Genomic DNA, 9,649 nt, shown 5'->3' with positions numbered 1-9,649 from the left:
GAAGTGACAGTATAATCTGCTTAGGATACAAAGGATGGCTTACTTTTTCTGAGTAACAATTGTTTAAAAGTGTTAAATTGCTACTTTATATCTGAATATATATGTTATATTAATATGTAAAAATAGATAAATATTAACTATTTACTATATGAATACATATGGATAAAATGGTAAAATGTCTTCTTTTCTTCATTATCCTTTTAGAATACCTAAACTCTAGAAAGTTCTTTGTTCTAGAACAGTTAGTTCACAGATGTCCAGGGTGAGTGATCTCACTGCTCAGTGTAATCTGAACTTACAACTGTTTATACAGTTATGAAGATGGACCTTAAATGATGCTGTTTGTTTAAAACTGATAGCCCGAGAGTGTTGTTGTTAGGTGCCATCAGGTTGATTCCAACTCATAGCGACCCTATGTACAACAGAAGGAAACACTGCCCAGTCCTGCCCTATCCTCATAATTGTTGTTATGCTTAAGCCCATTGTTGCAGCCACTGTGTCAATCCATCTCATTGACGGTCTTCCTCTTTTTCACTGACCCTCTACCAAGCGTTATGTCCTTCTCCAGGGACTGGTCCCTCCTGATAACATGTCCAAAGTATGTGAAACGAAGTCTCACCGTCCTTGCTTCTAAGGAGCATTCTGATTGTACTTCTTTCAAGACAGATTTGTTCATTCTTTTGGCATATTCAATATTCTTTGCCAACACCATAATTCAAAGGCATCAATTCTTCTTCAGTCTTCCTTACTCATTCTCCAGCTTTCACATGCATATGAGGTGACTGAAAACACCACGGCTTGGGTCAAGCTCACTGTCAGTCCTTAAAGTGACATCTTTGCTTTTTAACACTTAAAAGAGGTCTTTTGCAGCAGATTTGCCCAATATAATGCATTGTTTGATTTCTTGACTGCTGCTTCCATGGGTGTTGATTGTGGATCCAAGTAAAATGAAATCCTTGACAGCTTCAATATTTTCTCCATTTATCATGATGTTTATCATGTTTTCTCCATTTATCAAGAGTGTATTTGGGCCATATAATATTTTTTGAAAATTTGAATAAGTTCCCAACACTTAAAAGCTAGGAAATTTATGTAAAAATCACGTTTTAGACTTTTTTGGAAAAAAAAAGAGGAATGATTTTGTCACACTGGACCTACAGTCACAACTCAGTCAGAATGTGACTCAGATGGCACTTTAGCTGTGTACCCATTATTTCCCATCATTCTTACTGAGGATGAACTGTCATTTAGTATCATGCTAGTACTGTATGTTTGTTTTATATTTATCTGCTTTACTCATTTACTTCCTGGCTTCTGTAGGCATATGAGTCTGTGAGTTCTAGCATAACTTACAGAAGCCCTGGAATGTTTATGGAATTTCATCTACTGTATCATCATGTAGGCTCAGTGCCATATGAAAATACGTGTTTCAGTTTCAGAATACTGCCACTACATTTTTAAGAAAATCCAGCCAAAGTTTAATTCTATTCATGTATAATTTCATTTGTTAGTTAATGGTCATAGAAAAATATATTGCCTTAGCATTTCTCCAACTATGCTCTGTGGAACTCCAGAAGATGTTGGCTGGAGAACAAATAATTCTCTGGTCAATTAAGCTTGGGTAGCACTGAATAGTAGGGCCCTCTCTTGAAGATTCTTAATATGTAGTAACGTATTTAAGGCTCTGAGAAGTCCTGAAGCAATTTTGTTTACTGCTTAATCAATAAACAAACTTATTTGACAGAGGAACAGTTCTGTCTCTGAAAATTTATTCCCTGAAAAATCTTCACTTGGAAATGCCTTATCTATCCATCCACCCATCTACCCATCCACCCATCCACCCATCCACCCATCCACCCATCCACCCCTCCACCCATTCAACAAATATTTATTGGGTGTCTACTATGTGCTAAATTCTGTAAACAAGACAGAGATGACCATGACCAATACTTTCAATGTATATGAGCCCCACATTTCTCATGAGGGCTATTTCAAGACATTAGCTACATTTTTTTTTTTCTTTTTTGCCACTAATGGTAATTTTACTAATGGAAAGGAAGAAAAAGTTGGAAAGAAACATTGACAAAACTAATTGCCATGGGAAATTATAAAGAAGGCTAAATGGGGAACTTGTGATGCCTTGACAAAGGCAATAAACTTGAGCAAGATTTAAGGGAGAAGAAATTTGATTTGGGGCATAGATATCAAATAGGATGCTTTTGACTGCAAGTAATAGAAAATCCAACTCCAAAAAAAAGACATATGTAAGAAGAAAAATTATTATCTCACTTAATGAGAAATTCAAGGGCAGAGTGTTTCCAGGGTTGTTTAATTAAGTAGCCTGATAACATCATCAATGAGTAAGGTCTTTTTCATATTGCCATTCTTCCATGCATAGTGAGTTGGTCTTTGTCCTCAAGCTTGTCCCTTCATGGTTAGATTGCCACAGCTCCAAGCATCACATCCTTACAAAATAATAATAATAGCTAAAAATTTATATAGCACTTTTGATAGGCTAGACACTGTTCTAAGCACTTTACATGTATTAACTTATTCAGTCCTCATAACAATCCTGAGTTGGTTCTGTTATCCCCATTTTACAGATGAGGTAACTGAGGTGCAAGGAAGTTAAGTAGCTTGTCTAGAATCACTTAGCTAGTAAGCAACATAAACGAGATATGACTGTAAGCAATTTGGTTCTAAAAGAGGAAGAAAGTGAATTCCTTTACAAGAATAAGGAAAACTTCAGAAGTCCCCACCCTCAACAGATTTCCCCTCAAGTGTCATTTGCATCACATCCCATTCCTAAATGAATCACCCAAAAGGGGGAATGAAATTATCATGCATAGCTTACACTACTCATGATTGATTTCTGGCCCTGGGGAACAACTTAGCCTTCCCCAAAGCATGTGCCTCCCATACCTCAATTCAAGTAAGCTTCTATAGCAGGACACAGCACTGAGGAGGGGAGGCTTCCAGGAGGATAACCAACAGTGTCTGCCATAGACTGAAGTGCCATGGGACGTTAGATGGACAAGACCAATAGGCAGCTGAGGATGAAGTGGATGGGGTGATGCTCCATATTTGGGGCTCTGGTGCATTGAAGCAGTGGTTGGAATCATGAGACTCAGGTACATTTCAAGGAAATAGTATAGAAATCAGACAGCTAAAAGCTGAACCTTAAAAAACTGGTGGGAAGGACGGTTGAAGCAATAGAGGCAAAATGTTGAGAACTGGTTAAATTGTGTGATAGGTACGTGTGGTTCATTATGTAATACTTTCGTGTGTGACTGAAAATTTCCCTAACAAAAAGTTTGGAAAGAAAATAACCAACCACGGAGCCTTTGGAAACTTTCTCACTATGAAGGAGCTCCCTGTCCTTACTCCCCATTGCTTCTGCAGCCTTATAACTTAACCCTTGCATAAGGTTTAAATCCAACCCCATATTTTGGTTCTGGCCCAGCAGGGAGACTATAAAAAGTCCTAGGTTGGCCCCTCACTGGTTCATTCCCTAGGCATTCCTGCTACTGGTCTGCTCTGGCTGTTCTGCTGGGAAGCAAATGAGTCTCTGACTTCCTCTATTACCATTTCTACTTGGCCCCAGAGCCCGAAGTTCTCAACTGTCTTAGTTTCCTAGGGCTGCCATAATAAAATCCCACATAGTGGGTGGTTTTAAAGAACAGAAATTGACTTCTCACAGTTTGAGGGGTTAGAAGTCTGAATTCAAGGCATTGACTGTAGGGGGAAGGTCCTTCTTTGTTTTTCTTAGCTTCTAGTAGCTGCTAGCAATCCTTGGTGTTCCTGGACTTGTAGATGCATCTGTCCCCATCTTCACCTGGTGTCTTCCCTCGTGTGTCTGTCTGTCTGGGTCTGTATTTCCATTTACATGACACCACTCAAAAGAGTTAGGTTTAGGACCCGCCCTACACCAGTATGACCTCACTAACATAACAAAAGAAAACCCTATTTCCAAACAGTCACATTCACAGGTACAAGGGTTAGGATTTCAACATACATTTTGAGTGGATATTTCCATCCATAATATCAACCCTGAGATCCAAGCTTTCTGTGGCCAGATTCTGCCTCCAGACCAGTTATCTAACTGCTGAGTTCTCTGCTATTTGCCAGAAACATAAGGTCTTTATCTAAGGGACGTTGTATATGGGCCTTATTATGAAACCTTCTAAACTAATAGAACACAAGTCCTGCATGTCCCGTTCACCATGAATTTTTCATTTTAGAATTTTCTCATGACTATATTCTTCATACTGTTTAGAAAAATCAACCTGTGACTTTACTCGTATGTTCATCTTCTTGATTTCTGTTCCATCCTGACAGTCTGCCCAGACTCTTTAAGATCAGCATTCAAACCAGCTTGAACAGCAGGAGAAGAAAGAGGGTTCAGACAAGTAAACAGGAAAGGAGTTGTTGCAGATGTGGAAGGAAAATAAGGGAAAAGCAGTGCAATGTTTCCTTTAGTTTTCTGAAGCATGAACAAACCACCATATTGCATGAACAAATAGCAAGGCTACTAAGAAGCCAAGCTTGAAGAGTTGGCAGAAATGTACAGTTTATCGTAAAAAGAAAACAAAACATAACAAACTGGATGAATAATGCAGATGAATTTTGGAATAAATGCTAAACTGCTCATACAAATGGTTGTTATTAGAGTTTTCCACAGCCAAGCATATTTAAACGTTGTTAGCTTTCCAGAATTTATAGTTGGGTTCCATGTAAGAAGTTTTTCTAATACCACCTACTGTATTGTAACCATAATCTTAGTCATCTGATGTATGTAGCACTCATTTTAAAACACAAAGGATGATCTGGCTCTGTGGCAGTCAGCTTTGGCCCCCAAGGCCTATGGATTGCATGCAGGATGGTGATAGCTTGATCAACTTCCTCTCTTAGGAGGAAGTGGCGTTGGGGTTTGGGTCTAGCCTTAAGGTGATGGCACTGAAGGAAGGGAAAATATCCAGTGAGTGACTTGAGATCCTTCCAATTCAATCCAGTAAATATTTATTGAACATTTACCGTGTTCCATGCCCAACAGAAGAAACAATGTCCTTGAGGAACTGGAGATTACTATCTAGAGCAGGGGCCATTATTCTTCACCCCCTTTTTTGCCCAATGATCCCTTTGGTGGATCCGGTGGATTTCTTCTCAGAAAAATGTTTTTAAACACATAAAGAACATTAAATAAAGTTCATAAGATTACAAAGGAAACTATATTGAAATACAATTATCAAACTATTAAAAAACACATTTGTGATATAGTGATATATGTGCTTCTTTGTTAATGCGTTAAACAAGTTAGAGATCTACTCATTCCTGTAATTTCAAAATAGTGATGAGTGTAAATAATATTTTGAGAGATCTGCAACAACTCTAATGTGATATGAAAATATGTTATTTCTACTGATGATAAAATCACAGGTACTGCTAATGCTACTGTGGTTTGTTGTCTACATAGATATTTGAAAGAAATGCTAAATTTCAGGTAAAAAAAAAATTGCTGGCCAGTAGATTCCAACTCATGATAACTTGTGTGTGTCAGAGCAGAGCTGTGCTTCACAGGGTTTTCAATAGCTCATTTTTCAGAAGCCTTTCTTAGGAGATGCCTCTGTGTGGACTTGAACTGCTGATCTTTGGGTTAGCAGTAGAGTGCTAAACCGTTTCTCAACAGATAGAAGTTAGTAAAAATAAATGAGTAAATTTTTTCCCATCTGTCTTAGTTATCTAGTGCTGTTACAGCAGAAATAACACAAGTGGATGGCTTTAACAAATAGAAGTTTATTCTCTCATAGTTTAGGAGGCCAGAAGTCCAAATACAGGGCACCAGCTCTAGGGAAAGGCTTTCTCTCTTTGTTGGTTCTGGGGGAAGGTTCTTGTCATCAGTCTTCCCCTGGTCTAGGAGCTTCTCAGCGCTGGGACCCCAGGTCCAAAGGATGTGCTCTGCTCCTGGTGCTACTTTATTGGTGGCATGAGGTCCCCCTGCCCCTTCTCTCATTTATATCTCGAAAGAGAGTGACTCAAGATACAACCTATTCCTGTAGATTGTGTCCTCTCTCATTAACATAACTGCCTCTAAGCCTGCCTCACTAACATCATAGTTAGGATTTACAACACATAGGAAGATTACATCAGATCACAAAATGGAGGACAACCACACAATACCAGGAATCATGGCCTAGCCATGTTGACACATATTTTGGGGGGACAAAATTCAATCCATAACACCACTCAAGTTTATAATCCCCTGAATTCAATTTACAGATCCTTTGGACTCCATGGACCCCAGGTTAAGAACTTCTCATCGTGTGTTTATGCGCATGCAGAGAAAATAAAAAGTTGGAACAATAAAATTACCTAAATAATTAAAATATGAGGTAGGAGAAATGATCTAGAGTTAGAATAGTAAAGTGCTATGGAAATTCACAGGAGGGGACATTAGAAAAGGCTTAAAAGGAGGTAAAGGGGAAGAAAACGGAATAGAGGTAAGAGAGGCAGACATTTTCTTTCTGATTCATCCTTCTCCCTCCTTCCCACTTCATTAAAATGATGAAAACTGGTTTACCTTTGGAGCTAGCCTTAGGTGGAGTGTGATTTAGAGCAGTTCTCAAATATTTTGGTCTGAGAAGTCCTTTACACTCTATGAATTATTGAGAACCCCAAAGAGCCTTTGTTTATGTTTGTTATATCTATAAACATTTATTGTGTTAGAAATTAAAATTGAGAAATTTAAAAATATTTATTAATTCATAAAAATAGCAGTAATAAACCCATTACATGTTCACATAACTTTTTTTTTGTGTTTGTGAAACATAACTGCATTTTCCAAAATAAAAATAAACTAGTGAGGAAAGAGACATTGTTTACATTTTTGCAAATCTCTTTAATATTTGGCTTAGTAGAAGACAGTTGTAGTCTGTGTTTGCGGTCCATATGTTACAATAGCACATGTTATGTAGCCTCTGGAAAGTTCTACTGTATACTTGTGAGAGAATGAGCGTGAAATAGGTAAACAGTATTTTAGTATTATTGTGAAAATAGCTTTGACCTTGTGGACCCTCAGGGGTCTCCAGACCATACTTTGAGGACTGTTGATTTAGGGGTTTCTTCTAAATATTTTTCTTCTTTGCTTTTGCAACTTGAAATTTCTTTAACTACAGAAAAAGATTAATTTTATAATTAGAAATAAATCGTTTAAAAATTCAAATATGTGTGTTCTGGATATCTCTTACTGTCCCTTTGAATGTCGAGCTGTCCCTCTACCCTTCTCCATCCTGTTCTGTGACATGTATGACAATATCAAGGCTTCCTGGCCTTCTGGCTTCCAATGGGGTTTGGCAATGTGTAGTACCAGCAAAAGAGTGAGGGAAGGGAGGAGGGTGAGTCTGGGGTATTTATTTCCTAGTCAGAGTTCTTGTCAGTGGACCCTCTGTTTGCCACACTATCTACAGTTTTCTGCAATCCCTTCCTCCCCTACTCCCTTCAGGCACAGAGGTGATAATATATCCTCTCCTCTCCCATTATCAGTCCAGGGTAATTTTCTAGATCTTATGATTTCTCTCTACCCTGCTTGCTCTTTTGTAAATAGTCCCTTTATTAGACTGTCTTCAGAATTTCCAATTTGAATGTGTCACCCGTTTCCCATGGGATCCTAACTAATACAACCTGAGAGAGTTATATGACCTTAAGGATAAAGTTCAGTTAAAGTATTATCAATGGCGTCAGATCCTCTTGGTTTTGGTAAAAGTTAGAAAGCTGCAAAGCCCTGGTGTCTCAGAGCCTAAGGTCATTAACGGCCCTGGAAATAGAGGGCTGGGTGCATTAAAGACCTACTTTGTCCTGGTGGCACAGGGGTTACGGGTTCGGGTGCTAACCAAAAGGTCGGCAGTTTGAATCCACTGGCTGCTCCTTGGAAACCCTACAGGGCAGTTCTACTCTGTCCTATAGGGTTGCTATGAGTCGGAATCAACTCGAAGACAATGGGTTTAGTTTTGGTTTTTGTGTCTCCCTGGGTTTATTTTCATTTGTGCACAGACAAAACAGAAACATAGCTGCAAAAGTATTTACAAGTACCAGTGTGGCCATTTGGCTGCTAATCCAAAGGTTGGTGGTTTGAATCCACCCAGCAGCTCCATGGGAGAAAGACCTGGTGATCTGCACCTGTTAAGAAAACAGCCAAGAAAACCCTATGGGGCAGTTCTTGGAGCCCTAGTGACACAGTGGTTAAGAGCTCGGCTGCTAACCAAAAGGTTGGCAATTGAAATTCACCAGCTGCTCCTTGGAAACCCTATGGGGCAGCTCTACTCTGTCCCACAGGATCGCTATGAGTCAGAGTTGACTTGACAGCAGTGGGACTTTTTTTCTGGAATGTGGCCATGCTTCAGAGCAGCAGTGTACCAATGCCAGGCAATGGATCATAACTGGCGTAAGCCTGTGGTTCTCAAAGAGTGGTCCTCAGACCGGCAGCATCAGACTTACCTGTGAATCTGTTAGAAATACAAATTATCCAGCCGCACCTGGGACCTACTGAATCAGAAACTCTAGAGGTGGGCCCAGCAATTCATGTGTTAACAAGCTCTCCCGGTGATTCTGATGCTCAGAGAAGTTTGAGAACCTCCGCTCTAAGCAACTCACGAGGTCACAATTCCATAATTTCTTGGCCTCCCTTGCAAGTAGGGGTGGTCATGTGATTCCCTCAAATTCTACTGCCTTGAACTTACCTGAAGCTGCAGCAACCATCCTGCAACCTTGGGACGACAAGATAATTGTAGAAACACTGACCCAGATATCACAGCTTGTCTCCAGATTTCTTGTTATATGGGAAAATGCCACTGTTTAGGTTTTCTGTTAGATGTAGCTGAAATATTTCTAACTAATACGATACAGTTGTTTTAAAAAAAGATCTTCCCCCCCTCATGATAAGTATTTTAAACATTATTTAAATTTTGAAATAAGTAGTAACAAATATGGAGCAGAGGGCAAAATTCTTACGGATTTTTAAGGTAATTTTCAGCATGTGTAGCTGACTTCTTGCTAAACCCCAAGATACACTAGAATAAAGGGTTAATCTCCTCAGTCCTAAAGGGTCTTCTTCTGGAAAGGTTTGAGAGGCATTTTTAAGAGAAACTATGTTGTAATTTCATGAAAGTCAGGGTTGAACATTTCTGAGAAATTGTTGTTATTGTTGTTTGGTGCCGTCGAGTCAGTTCTAACTCATAGCAACCCTACACACAACAGAATGAAACACTGCCCCGTCCTGTGCCATCCTCACGATCGTTGTTATGCTTGAACCCACTGTTGCAGCCACTGGGTCAATCTATCTCGTTGAGGATCTTCCTCTTTTTTGCTGACCCTCTACTTTACCAAGCATGATGTCTTTCTCCAGGGATTGATTCCTCCTGATAACATGTTCAACATATGTGAGACGTAGTCTCGCCATCCTTGCTTCTAGGAACATTCTGGTTGTACTTCCTCCAAGACAATTTTGTTCGTACTTTTGGCAGTCCATGGTATATTCAATATTCTTTGCCAACATCACATTTCAAAGGCATCAATTCTTGTTTGGTCTTCCTTACTCATTGACCAGCTTTAGCGTGCCTATGAGGAGACTGAAAACACCATAGCTTGGGTCAGGTGC

Source organism: Trichechus manatus, unplaced genomic scaffold, assembly GCF_000243295.1.
Source record: "Trichechus manatus latirostris isolate Lorelei unplaced genomic scaffold, TriManLat1.0 scaffold00005, whole genome shotgun sequence".
In the NCBI taxonomy this organism is placed as follows: Eukaryota; Metazoa; Chordata; class Mammalia; order Sirenia; family Trichechidae; genus Trichechus; species Trichechus manatus.
This window is presented reverse-complemented; position numbering follows the sequence as displayed.